The sequence below is a fragment of the Nyctereutes procyonoides genome, unplaced genomic scaffold, assembly GCF_905146905.1.
Source record: "Nyctereutes procyonoides isolate TBG_1078 unplaced genomic scaffold, NYPRO_anot_genome, whole genome shotgun sequence".
Taxonomy (NCBI): Eukaryota; Metazoa; Chordata; class Mammalia; order Carnivora; family Canidae; genus Nyctereutes; species Nyctereutes procyonoides.
In genome coordinates, this window is record NW_026575137.1 from 2,093,018 (window position 1) to 2,108,029 (window position 15,012).

At 33.6% G+C, this 15,012-nt stretch overlaps 1 protein-coding gene across 3 annotated transcripts in view; it reads left to right on the forward strand.

The window, feature by feature from the left end:
* Positions 1–15,012, forward strand: part of RALYL (RALY RNA binding protein like) — a 713,351-nt gene that overhangs the window by 313,710 nt on the left and 384,629 nt on the right. The window lies entirely within an intron of this gene.

A 15,012-nucleotide genomic window follows, 5' to 3' on the forward strand; every position in this document is an offset into this window, starting at 1 on the left:
AACTATTAGTGACTTAAAGTCTTTTGAGTGTTACGTTTTGTTGGATCTCCAGTGTTTTTAAAATTTAAGCGTGCACATCAGTTTTGTCTCAAGGATACACATTAAGTGCCCTCAGCCCAAATTCTTAGCAGACTTTGTGTGGTGTGTGGATCGTGGCCTAAAGACATGGGTCACCCCAGAAAGAGCCAGGTTTCGCAGTTGCTTGTATCATTATAAATGAGGAATTACACTGGAGAGCCATTAGAGTTCTAGCAGATGGTCCTCTAAAAGTGGCTGTTATATGTAAGTGTTTTATGGGAACTTAGAGATAATCAGATAACACTACAAATAATGCCTGCTGAATATGCAGTAGGTAAGAAAGTGTCAACACTCTTTTAAAAATCATTTTGGCTTCTGGACTCTTAAGCCTATAAAACCTACTTATGTAGTTATAATACCTATGTTTTTCTGTATAAATCTTTGCAAAGCTGAGGTCATTACTGTTTGTTTTTATGACCCTAAGCGATACTCAGTTTTATTTTACCAAATAAACTACACAGCTATCAGCTAAACAATAGCTACATAGTGATAGCTATTATTTCTAACTATACTTTAGTAAAATACAAGCTTTTTCTTTATACAATGGAGACAGCCACTCCCCAACCAATTTTTTAAATAGCTCTTCTTTCCTTTTTGAATCTGTCGTGTTTCATAGATGCTGAAATGTTTTTGTAAAGAGGAATGTCTTTATACACCATTTTAAAATAATGAGATCCATTCCAAATATAGAACCACATGGCCCTTAATTCAGTAGTGAGCATATATTCCTTTCAGAACTTCACAAAAATTGTGAGTATGGTTACCAATATATACTATTAACAATAGTAGTCAAAAGTATTTCTTACATATCTTTCTCAAAATTGTGCTTTTTCTTTCCAGAAATATAATTCCTTCTAGAGTGTATTCCAGCCTATTTGGTTTACATATATTTAATGTACATAGGCTCTTCTATTTGAGTTAGATGGTGGGTTGTGCCAGAAAAGCTATGAATATATATTTGCAAATGCATGTATTTATCCTATATATGCAAAGGCAGTGATTATACAGTATATATGTACAGAGATGGAATATATATGTACCAAGATGGAATAGGTTTTTCAGTTAACACAAGAAGGGAAAAACATATTTCTTGTCCATGAGTATGACAGAGCCTTTTACAAATGTTAACCTGTCAGACTTTCTCCTCCAACAGAATCTCTGGCTGCTTCTATCAGGAATTTTGGCTACCAATAAAATTCATCATCCACTCATTGAAAGCAATGGATTTACCAATTAATACTGTCTTGTAAAATTATCTCAAAATTATTTTAAAAATCAAATTGTTATTTGCCTGGCTGAGAAGTTGGAGTAGTAGTGTTGATGTAGATGTATATATTTAAATCAAACTAATAATATCAATAAGAACCAAAAAGAATAGTAGACATTTGTCCACCCATTCGTTCATTTTAAACATTTCACTTACAAATTTAAATGAATTTAAGAAGAGTTAAGCATCTAATGTGTTCAAAAACCCTGAGCTAAATTATATAAAACAGTGTTAAACTGTTTATTTTAGACATTGGTATATTTATATACATGTGTATTTATATATACATATGCATATAATGTATAATATACATCATCTCTGCATTTAACTTAGTAAGAAAATAAGAGCTACGTGAAAGGATAAAGATCATAAGTAGCTCACTTTATTTTTACATATTTCTCACTACGATTATGTATAAAATCAAATGAACGAATTTATCCTTCCTTGCCAAATTTCGTATAACCCATTGACCAGAGATTTAAATATCTTAAATGAAACAATAGCCCAAAGAATCTATTTTGTTGTTTATATTTTGTACCTACATGATCTCTCAGCAGTATAGTTTGAAATTTTTTAAGTAATAACATTCTGAGAAAAATTTGTAGGTGGAATTTGTTTTTAAACCCTTCAGTGACCACACTATTGAACCAGATATATTTAAAATATACAAATGTATAAAATAGACACTTCTAATAAAAGACATTAACTGTAAGACAAAGACTCTATAAAAGGAGACTCAACACCATTGTCTACTTTTCAAATTATCGGCTTCCCAGTGTATCTAGTCCCTGGGAGGATATTTCACTGCAGATTGTCTCACTATCCAGGGTGAGGTTCTCTCCAGATGCAGATGCAATTTTCATATTGTTCTGAGAGACATAGAGCTGTTCAGGCTACATCCTGTCATGTTGCTTTAGTATGGACATTTGTAAATTACAAACCATTGCTACCAGTGTGTGTGTGTGTGTCTGTGTGCAATTTACCATATGAATATTAATTTCTATCTGTCTCATCACCTTGGAAGCTAAGAGCCCAATATGTCATATTTCTGAATAAATATAGCAGTCTGTGTAGAATTGGCCAATCTCTGGAGTCTGACCTTCCCAGAATATTACTCCGACAGATTATCTCATTATTTGTATCAGAAATCATAAAAATTATTTGTAGCAGTATCTCAAAAATTTCTAACAGATGTTGAAAAAGGGCCCTTGCCAATACTGAATGCTACTACCTGAGTACATGAAATGTACAGTCCAGATGAAGTTTAGATCCACATAATCATCTTGGCTCCTCTGCAACTATTGTGAGTTTCACTTGCAAAGTCAAGGACTCAAAGAGAAGATGGATGAGACATGAAAGTCATTTCTGAAAGTCTATGTATGACCAAAATGCCAGAACTTCTATGATAGCAGGTCTTCATTATGTATATGCCATTATACTCAAGGACTAGACCATAATACCAAAGGCAAGATACCTATAGAATCTCAATTGCACCATAAGTATAAGATAAATATCAACCAGGGCTGTGATGTGTCACTTGTTAATTAAAACCTCTTCAGTATGTTGATTCACAAGAACCTCTTTTGAGAAAACGTGCTAACTTCAAAATTACAGTGATTTCAGATATAATATTATTAGAACCTTTCTCATATCTCCACCGGTCCCTGCAGAAGCAATTTGGGAAAGACCTCGTAGAAAGCACTAGAAATCAGAGTCCAAATCCAGCTCCAGAGAAGTTATCAGATAGAAAACTGAGCATCCCAGAGGTTGCATAACTGCTTAGTTATTCATCTAGAAAGAGGCAGAGGTGGTTATACCGTTCATAGGATGAAACCCAATCACAAGGCAAACTTTGAAAAATTCATCTTCTTTTTTAACTCCAATGTAGTTAACATACAGTGTCATATTAGTTTCGGGCATACAATATAGTGACTCAACAATTCTTTTTTAAAATATTTTATTTATTCATCAGATACTTAGAGACAGAGGCAGAGACACAGTCAGAGGGAGAAGCAGGCTCCCTGTGAGGAGCCTGATGTGAGACTCAATCCCAGGACCTGAGGATCATGCCCTGAGCCAAAGGCAGACACTCAAACACTGAGCCACCTCGGCATCCCTGTGATTCAACAATCCTATATGTCACGCAGTGTTCGTCATGAAAAAAGTACTCTTAATCAGCTTTAAAAAATGTTGTGGAAAATTTGTAGCGTACCCTATAGTGCTAGTTTACAAATGTTAGAGATTCTCGTATGTATAAATCCAACCTCAGCATTCCTAAAAAGGAAGATTGTTTTTTTTTCACTGTCTGATAATCTATACTAGTTATGCTAATATTAAAATTTTTGGGGCAAAAAAAGCTAGTAGAAAGTCTATATGGAGACTACAAATATCTAGTGAATTAAGACACTTAAGTGGCATAGTTACCTTATACCTACAGTTACTCTATCCTTTCTATTATTTGTGGCACAAGAGCTTAACAAATCTGAACTTTTCACTAAGCTTATAAATAGGTGACAATTAATAATAACCCTATAGCTTCTATTCAGAAAAGGGCATCCATATTTCTCAATTTCTACATTTCCTGGGACTTTCTAAGGTTCTGTAGCGATTCTGCATTATGTAGCGAAGGTAGGGAAGAATTGGAATGTTTTGTGTATTGTCATAGACTGTCGCAGCAATGGGGACAGCATTTTTCCACCAAAGAGAAATTATGCTCTGAGTCAGTTATTTGCAATACCTGGATTGCTAGATGCTATCATTTATAACACTGCATCTGCATTCATAGCAGTTGAGTTTAAGGAATTTGTAAACAGGAACTTTATCTGATCTAGACATACAGTAGGCATTTTCACTATATCATTTTTATTGCTACTTAATACAACCCTAAATATTCAATTTCGTGGAGGGCAATTCACCATTGCATCTACTGTAGGGCATTTATCTATATTTCAGTAGAGCCCAGAAAACGTCAGGGGATTGGTTGTAGGATTTAAAACCTTTTACTCCAGGGCCAGTCTTCCAAAGCCACATCAGTAATGATTGAAAGTTGTTCAGCTCTGCAGGCAGTTTAGTAGCCTACATAAAATCACTTAGTGGTCCGAATTGAACTCCTGAGGGAACTGTCATAATTGACAGTTGGAACCAAGAGGACAAGAATGGAATGAACCTGTGAACTAGGAGTGAGTGAATTTCTCCTGTGGGCATGACAGTGTTTATCTTCTACAATTTAGCTTTAAGTGGCCTGAGAGTTTAAAAATGGAGAAAGATGTTTTATTCAGAGGGGGGAATATGGGGAACAGAAAGCATAGTTTTATCCCAATGGACAACCAAGAAGAGTCCTCTTACTATTTTGCCGTTGCTTGCCTCATATAATACATCGATTCAAAGTGAATATTATGATGCTTTTGCTTTGAATGTCCATATTTACATTATTGAATTTTATTTATTTTATTTAAAAATATTATTTATTCATGGGATACACAGAGAGAAGCAGAGACATAGGCAGAGGGAGAAGCAAAGAAGGCTCCCTGCAGGGAGCACAATGAGGAACTTGATCTCAGGACCCCCTGATCACACCCTGAGCTGAAGGAAGACGCTCAACTGCTGAGCCACCCAGGCGTCCCAAGATTATTAAATTTTATTAAAATGAACTGTAGCATACCCTTTATTATTGCAAGACTTGGAGAAGAAAGTGAATAAAAGCTTATATGTTTTGTACTCTATTTTGTATTATTTCAGGGAAACTAGTTGGAGTCAATAAATTGCTGGATCTTATACATTCTGAGGGAAAATTGGCCAGAACCATCTCTGGGCATTCATAAGATACTGTGATACCTAGGATCCTGCATATAATTCTTAATATAAGTCACAGACGAAGTCATAGCAGTTTGTGGCTCTTTCTTTCTGCATAACATGAAAGTTACAGGGTGGTGAGTATTCTCGATACGGAGCCCAAATTGGTGTCTTCCTCCTGTAAGTTGAAACACTTTTCTGAAGATGATCCCAGAGGAAATGAAGGGAAAAGATAGAACCCTCTCCTAACGACTTCAAGTGACTGAATATTTAATAAGCCCATAAACCAATGGCAAGTATATAATAAGTGCTATGTGCTTGTTAAATATAAAGGAATTTTTGCAGAACTGCTTTTGAAATCCATTTAATGATTTATAGACCATCTTTGAAAATTCAAAATCTCTAAAATGGAACTTCTTTTAGCAATGTTTACGACAGGCATTAAAAAAGAAGGGTTATGTGACAAAGAATGAAGTGACACTGATTATTTGTTCCACACTTTATTCTGACTGTGTGGCCGTAGCCCGCTAAGGGGTCTTTTCAAATAAGTCTTCGTCTTTACATGAATGTGGGTTGACCAGTCAGAAACCAAGGTAATGGGGCCTCATGGTCCACAGCCCTCTGCCAGATAATGGTTCAAAATCAGCCAGTGCGATCCATCCCTTATATCACAATGGGCACTATCCTTGATGGACTTCTTTTCCCTAGTCAAGTACAAAGAGCCTGATTTTGTTGTTTCAACTCTATACAGCTCAGCCAGTCTTCTGCCTAGGTCATGTTGACCAATGGAGTTATCTTGGAAGCATAATTCCGTTGCCATCTTAGACAATTTGTGGGACTGAAGGATCTATTTTGTAGAGGAGAAAGCTTTTAAGAACATCGCATGCAATAAATTTCCTAGACTTATGCCAATTTGTTCATATTCTAGAGAATTGAGTATACTTTGGGATAACTCCATGAAGCGAATACTTTTGAGTTATATCACCATATGGTTTTATCCCTTTGAATTCTTTTTGTTTTTAAAGTTGATGGTTAATTTTCCTTATTTGTAGAAATCTCACTGGAATCTTATACAATTGAATTTGGTGATAAGACAAAGAGAAAATGCTTACATGACCCCTGATGTAATAGATATAACACCAGTCACATTCTAATGTCTCAAAGAAAGTTTGTTTCATTTTGTGGAAACTCCAAACACAAGTAGATTCTTACTCTTGGGTGATGTGAACTTCTAGGAACTAAATTATGTCCTTTCAAAATTCATATGTTGAAGCCCTAACCCCTAGCATGACATTATTTAAAGATGAGATGTTAGGGGACTGATTAGGTTTAGGTGAGATCATGAAGGTACGGCTCCCATGATGCGGTTGGTATCCTCCTAAGAAGAGGGAGAGAGGTCAGAGCTCACTCTCTCTCTACCATGTGAAGGAAGACAAAGAGAGGTGGTGGCCTTCTATAAGCCAGGAAGAGAGCTCCTACGGGGAACTGAATCAGTTGGCACTTTGACCTTTGACTTCTAGCCTTTAGAAGCATGAGAAATAAATGTCTGTTGTTTAAACCACCCAGGCTGTAGTGTTTTGTTATAGCAGCCCAAGTCGACTACTGCAGGGGGAAAGAAAGGAGTTGAAACTGATTATCTGTACCCTACTTTACTGTTGCTGCTCGGCCTGGCTTAACCAGTGTTCTTTCAGATTGATCATGATTCACACATGGATGTGTCTGACCTCTCATGAACCCAGGTGATGGTCTCTTTAGACCATAACCCTCTGCCAGATGATGGTTAGATCTGCTGCAGCTTCTTAAGCGCTTTACCAGAGGTGGCTTAACATTTATCATTACTCCTTATTTCTAGAATTCCAATCATTTACTAATTTAGATTTTCCAAAATAATTTTATTTTTTTTTTAATTTTTATTTATTTATGATAGTCACACACAGAGAGAGAGAGAGGCAGAGACACAGGCAGAGGGAGAAGCAGGCTCCATGCACCGGGAGCCCGATGTGGGATTCGATCCCAGGTCTCCAGGATCGCGCCCTGGGCCAAAGGCAGGCGCCAAACCGCTGTGCCACCCAGGGATCCCAGATTTTCCAAAATAATTTTAAATCAGTTTAGCACAGAGGTTGATTAATGTTTCAAGTTCTTTTTTTTTTTTAATGTTTCAAGTTCTTAACCAAGTTCAAAATGTTGACTCATTAATACTCATTGATTTCCAATTTATAGTTAAAATAACTAATGCAAAATGGCTACCTTTTTGTAACTACAGTTGTTACATTATTTATATCTATATATTTATTTGTTTTTGCTCTGCCTGTCAACTACTTAATCTTAATTACCAGAATAAAAGTACTTGTTTCTTAGCAGTTAATGGTTCTATTCAAACCTAATCACTACTATTAAGATATTTTGGCTAGAATTGTTTGCTTTACAAAATTAATGCCATTCTTATTTTTATAGTAATTTTATTTTTTTATTGCTTACAATAATTTTATAAATTTTTATGTTCTGCTTTGAACTGTGGCATGAAATACTATTATTTGGCACACCTGGGAGGCCCAGTGGTTGAGTATCTGCCTTTAGCTCAGGTCGTGATCCTGAGGTCCTGGGATGGAGACACACATCGGGCTTCCTGCAGGGAGCCTGCCTCTCCCTCTGCCTATGTCTCTGCCTCTCTCTGTGAATCTCTCATGAATAAATAATTCAAATCTTTAAAAAAAGGGAAAAGAAATACTATTATTTGCCTAATTTTTAAAACATTTTATATCCCAGTAAGTGACATTTTAAACCATTTTTCTTCCTAAATTATCTCATATTAATTTTCTATGAAATTTATTATATCATTTTTATTACCAGTGAGTAATTATTAAAAGCAAATTATTTTATATCTTTAAATCTTTTTACACACAAAAACTAGGAGTTAAATGGAAAATGGAAACTGGGTTTCTTGGTTCTGAAAGTGTGGTATTGCCACAATATTACACTCAGTGTTTGAGGTACCTAGTTTAAAAAAAAAAAAAGTTTTATAAAGAATACATTGATGTGACTACAATTCACGTGTTTGCAAAACTGAATGAGTAGGAAGTTTCATTTTTTTTTAAAGACTTTATTTATTTATTCATGAGAGACAGAGAGAGAGAGAAGCAGAGACATAGGCAGAGGGAGAAGCAGGCTCGCCATAGGTAGCCTGAAGTGAAACTTGATCCCAGGACCCTGGGCTCATGATGTGAGCCAAAGACAGAAGCTCACCACTGAGCCACCCAGGTGCCCTGGAAGTTTCATTTTTGCTCTGAATGTTATTCATAGTTGTAGTAACTGAATTGCAATACTGTGATAGAAGGGCTGCTGAAAGTTAAATATTTTAATACTGTTTTTAATTTCTTTATAATCAACAGTTAATTTTTAATAAACATTGAACGTATACTATGTAGTATTAATTATTAAAATATAATATGTAGGCTTAACAAAGTATACATTTAACAAAGAAATCAGAATAATATTTTTAATTATATTTTTAAGTAATAATGACTTTGCTGATATGCCTGGGAAGCTCCAAACACTAATTCATTTTTTTCTGAGTACAAAAGAATTCTGTTTTCATTTTTAGCTAGTGACAATCTAGCTAAGCCCTTAAACTTCATTTACTTCATTTCAGAGAATAGGATATCCATTTCTTATTTCACTTATGGTCTGTTCACCCATTCTTCCCATTCAACCTAATGAATCAGAAAATATTTTGAAAATAGTACTTAGGGAAGAGCTGGAAGGCATCAAATTATTTTGAGTGTATTAACAGCCAATACAGGTGGGAGTAGAAAGCTGTTTAAAGTCTCTAGAAAATAGCTGAGTATTGATAACTAAGTTACAGTGTTTTTTCTTTCATATTTGACCAGGAAATTTTAGTATTTGTAAGTTGTCGTAAAAAAAAAAAAGAGAGAAGAAAGAAAGAAAGAAAGAAAGAAAGAAAGAAAGAAAGAAAGAAAGAAAGAAAGAAAGAAAGTTGTCCTCACTAAATTTGTCATTGTTTATCTGAGATACGTTTGTGATCTTAAAGAATTGGAAACAAGCTAAATGCTCATCAAGAGAATGAAGAAAATGGTATATAGCTTATTAGTATGTGACTGTTCAATATCCAATAAGTTGATTTAATAGCATAATAAAATGAGTGTTGAAATAATAAGTAATGGCAATTGGTATGTAGATTGATGACTTTTTTTTTTCTAATTTGCAACTCATTTTCTTCTAAGTACTGGAAAGAAATGACAACCCACAAAATTTTAACAGTAAATAAATATCTTCAGATTAGAATTACTTTTTTTCCTTCATTTGTATATATTTCCCTTCATATATACATATTCCCTAACATATTTACTTTTATGATGTTAGCTTTGACTTATTTCAGGAAGTAGTTTGAGATTTAAGACTTAATTATTCACTATAATTATAATGTCTTTCTTTATGAATGATACAGATATCATCACATGGACTTGATTTTTCTGAACATTTTTCACAAAATAGTGTTTATGCAATATTATGGATTCTATTGAAGAACTCTCTCTCACTGCCCTGGTAGATATGTTATGTCTTCCTAAACTGTGGATGGTTTTCTGAAGAATAAATTTCAAACTTTTTGGGGGGACCTTCTTATGCTTTAATTTGTCCAAGAAGAGATGCTTAGGGATCCCTGGGTGGCGCAGTGGTTTGGCGCCTGCCTTTGGCCCGGGGCGCGATCCTGAAGACCCAGGATCGAATCCCACATCGGGCTCTTGGTGCATGGAGCCTGCTTCCCCCTCTGCCTATGTCTCTGCCCACCCCCCCCCTCTCTGTGTGACTATCATAAATAAATAAAAATTAAAAAAAAGAAGAGATGCTTAAATAAATCAGTTATTTCAGTTCAGTGTTTTCCCTTTTTAGAATTATAAATCTAAGCAGTTATATACCAACTTTTTAAATGGAAAAAACATTCAAGTACATTTAGATGAGTTACAAGTATTTGGAAAATGTCCTCTTTTGAATGCTAAGAAATTAACGAACTGTATGCTAACTGAATTTTTGTCATGTTCTTTAATGATGAATTCGGAAATCTTCTAATTCAAGAAGTCTTCTCTGGTCTTATCAATTGGATAGGATCTTTCTTTTCAGAAATTACAACTTTAGTTTTGTAAATCTTGCAGCATTTGCAAGATTTTACCATATATTTAGGACTTATTTGAGTACTAGCTCTAAATTTTAACAGATTATAACATTTAGAGTATGATATTTTTTCCTTATTCATTTTTGTGTTCCTTTCATTTTTTTCTAGGGTTTTAAATATAGCATGAATTACTATTGTTGGCTGACTTTCTTGAGTATTTGTATATTTCATGCTGTTATTGTTATTTTTTTTCAGTATGAGTGTCTAAGTAAATCTCAAATTTAGGTTGGAAATTAGAACCATGAACTCAAGAGAAGAATAGAATTTACTGCCATGTTAATCTTGTCTCCAAAATTATTTTCTCTTTAGTAAATTTTAATGTTGTCTTTAACAATTAACATATCCCCCTTAGATTCAAGGGTAGACATCTCCTTTGAAGACAGATGAAAGGCTTTTGACTATTCTAAACATAGTTTTTATGATTTTATAGAGTATTCACCTTCTGAGTGTGGTATTTTCAGAATGAAAACCCTACTCTTAAGTTAGTCTTCATATGGCAACTGTTTAATTTTTTTACTTGTTCTTCTCAAATGCATCTAATACCATCATATTTTCTGTAAACTTCTAGGACCAAAAGCATACTACAGAATATGTAAATAACCAAATTTCTTCTGATTTATAGAGTAAATCTCTATATTTTTAGATGACCAAAGTCCTGTTAGCTTTTTGGGGGTACAGAAACCCATTAAAATATCACTTTAATATCAACTAAGTAAAATTAAAAATTCAGTGCCTCACTCATACTGGCAACCTTCATAACACTTAACACTAACTCCATTCCAACTTCTAGCATAAAAGCAGAAAGACAAGTTCTAGGATAAGTTGCATTTTCACCAAAAAATTCATTTTTCTCTTGTCATTTGTTTTGTAGCTATAACATCTCCTTGATTGTTCTTCTTACAATGTAAGCATTTTTCCAGTGCCTCAGAGCTCCTTGATTTTTCTTTTTATCAGTGGTTTTTAGGAATTTGTTTATGATGTGTCTGGGTATCTTTGTGTTTATTCTGATTAGAATTCAGTGAGATTCTTGGATCTGTGGGATGATATAATTTTCGTCAAATTAGGAAGGATTTTGGCTATTGTTCTTTTGAATATCTTTACCCTTGTGAGACTCCACATATATGTATATTAAATAAATTTCATATAACTTACTGAGGCCCTGCTTAATTTTTTTTAGTGTTTTATCTCTGTGTTATATTTTGGATATTCATTATTTCTACAAATTCAAATTCACAGATCTGTTTTTATGCAGATTCTTATCACCTGTAATATCCATTAAGTATATATTTTTTTATTTTAGATCTAATTTTCATCTGTGGATGTACTCTTTGATTCTTTTTTTATATATATATAATTAATCTTCTTCCCGGTTGTGGGTCATATTTTCCAATTCATAAGATCTCTAGGAATTTTTTTTTTAAGATTGTATTTATTTGTTTGACAGAGAGAGCCTGAGAGCACAAGTAGAGGGAGTGTCAGAAGGAAAGGAGAAGCAGGCTTCCCACTGAGCAGGGAGCCTGATGCAGGGCTCAATCCCAAGACCCTGGGATCATGACTTGTTCTGAAAGCAGACACTTAATCGACTGAGCCTTTCAGGTGCCCCAGGTCTCTAGAAATTTTTGATCGGATGTTGAAAAATTTGTGTTTCATGTTGTTGAGTGTCTAAGTTTTATTTTTTTAAAGAATTATTGTACCTTGCTCTGGTAGACATTTAGATTGGTTTTGGTTTAATTTGATCATCTTGAGACTTGTTTTTAAATTTTGTTAGTGTAGTCCCAGAGTACCTTTTACTGTAAGGGATCATTTATCCCCACTACTAAGGCCTGTTCCTTCTGATATCTGAACTTCATGCTCAGGGGGCCAGTTGGACACTCCACTGTTGATGATAGGAACCAGGATGATTCTCTGCCTTTTAAGGGTCTGGAAACTCATAGCTTTCAAATAATTTTTTCAACAGCCTCATAAAAGCTTCACCTTTTACATGCATATTCTAGGAACCAACATAGACTCAAAGGATCCCTAAGACTATTTCTGGAATTTTCTGTATAATTGTCTTCTTTCTTGAAATCTGCCTCACAAATTCCTGTATCCTCAGACTTCTTGAACTCTAATTTCTGTTGCCCCAACTCAGTTAGGTAGCTGTTTCTACTTTCATATAGAAACATATGTGTGCCCACACACACATACACACAAACACACACACATATCTCATCCTTATGACCTGAAATATGTTTCTTTTCTCTAAGATGTCATGGCTCTGCAATGCCTGTGGTTTAATGTCTGAAAACAGTTGTTTCATCTATATTAGCCTAGTTTTCTGGTTTTTGGAGTCGAGAAAGTTAAAACCCTTGTTATTCTATCGTGTCGAAAAGTGAAATCCTTCAACTGATTGAAGATTCATGTATAGAGAAGTACAAGCTAAATATTACACTAGGAATTAAGACAGTTCTGCAGAGAATGATGAAATGTTAATGACAAAACTCTATTATTATAAATGCTGAAAGAAACTCTCAAGTAATCTTATGTGAGAGAGTAGATACATATAGACTTGAAGATGTTTAAGAGTCAATAAGTAGAATTACATAGTTGGCAACCAGGATTTACAGTTTTGAGAGTCATTTGCATAGAGGAAAAGGATGAAGTCAGAGAGGGCATGTTGCTATTTACAGTGAGAAGTCTAGTGCAGCTGTGTCTTCATCTTAAATTTGAGTCGGGGTCATTATCAAAGGCAGACCACTGGGCTCTATCAACCATGCATCTGACCCAATGTAACAGTTCTTGAGTTTGCATTTTAACCAGTTCATTCCTTTTTAGGAAATAAAGCATCAACCTTAGGAATTGTTTATTATTAAAAGTAATTCTATGATATTTCTAAAAATACTGATCACATAAGAGCAAAAAGAAAATAGTAGTATTTCTATGGATTGCATTATTGATGTTAGCCTGGAGTAATAATAAGAAAGATAAGAGATTCTGGAGACCCCAAAATGGATCTTTAGTATATTTTTCCCTTTCATTGTGATTAAAATACACAAAATTATATGAGGAAGCTAAATATTTGTTTAAAAAACATATGTACACCTTGATTTTTCTTTTTTCAATTGATTCTCAGAGCATTTGTCTTGAGGTATGCAATAGCTCACATTGCAAAATAAAAAAAAAAATCAACTTTCCTTTAACCCTAACCTTGAATAATTCATAAAGCAACCACCTAAATCTAATTAAACGGAAACAAAAAAAGGCAGCAATATAATCCTTGATTTTAATGATGCCATGCTATTACTTTTTATGTAATCTAAATGTTTCTGAACTCAACCTTCATTATAAAGAGTTATGTATACTGTTGACTGTCCAATATTTAGTAAAATTTTAATAATCCAAGGTGTGATCATTAACAACCTAATTTGAAACATTTTTATGTTATTTGGTTGCTCTTGATTTCAGAAGTAGCTGGTTTAAATGCATAGTGTGTACATCCTCAAACATGTTCAATTTACATGCCCTTAAGACTTCCACCTTAATGCTCAACTTAGAAATGTCATTAAAATTACTTTAAAAATATGTATTTATTAATTGCTTTTATAGCTAGAAGGTTTTGAAATAGATTATTCATATAAAAGTGTGTGTGTATATATATTTGTATCACTGATAAAATGTATTAATTAGCTAATGTTTGACAATGATCATCAATGTCAGAGATTGTATCCTTGTTGAAATTTTAGTTTCAAAAAAAATTTTTTTTGTTTCACCATATTGGTTTTTTAAAACTAGTAGTCACTTTAGAAGAAAATGCCTGGCCAAAAACAAACAAAAAGAAAGAAAGAAAAAAGATGCTTAGTAAATATTGTTGAATAAATGAATGAATGAATTTTTAAAACCTTACAAAAATAAATCTATAAGTGCTGGAGTACGTAGAAATAAAAGTTTCATTGAGTTTAATTAAGCACAATTAAATACTCTGCCAAGCTCAGAAAACAGTTTTTAGAAATACTGGCAGTCCTTAGGCAACATAGGAACTGTTAGTTAAATGAATTAAAAATGAGTTTGAGAATAGAAATTTCAACACAGATACCCAGTCTCCTAATTTGCTGATCATTGATGAAAACTAGCTACACATACTCTTTTTTTAAACCAGTATATGATATTGGTTCAGTTAAAGAGAATGTACAGAATTAACTCTATCTCTTACTTGCTTAATTATGTTTTTCTTATGTTCAATTTTTAAATTAATTTTAAACTCTTTTTCTCTTCTACAGCATTTAATGGAAATAATTTTTAGTTTCTGATAGAAAGGTTCTGATAATGAAATATCCAATATATGTACTTTTTACAGAAAATGTAGATCTAAAAATGCATGCACTCAGCAATATAAGGTAACCTATTCCTCAAACTTGCTTCTGAAAAACTGATAGACTTAAAATAAAAACAACTACAAAAAGTTTAGTCATTATACTGAATTTTGGAAAAATAAATCAAGAATTTATTTTATTTTATTTTTTTAAGAATTTATTTAAAACTGTATGCTAAGTGTTTATAAGTGTTTTCTTAACTGCATTCTGTAATGTAATCTTCACTTTTTATGTTATTAAATTCTCTTAAGAAAATCAGGAGTAAATAGGGATTTGAGGTTACCTGGTACACTGTTGAAAAATGTTAAAAGCCAGTAGTATCCATTAAAACTAATTAT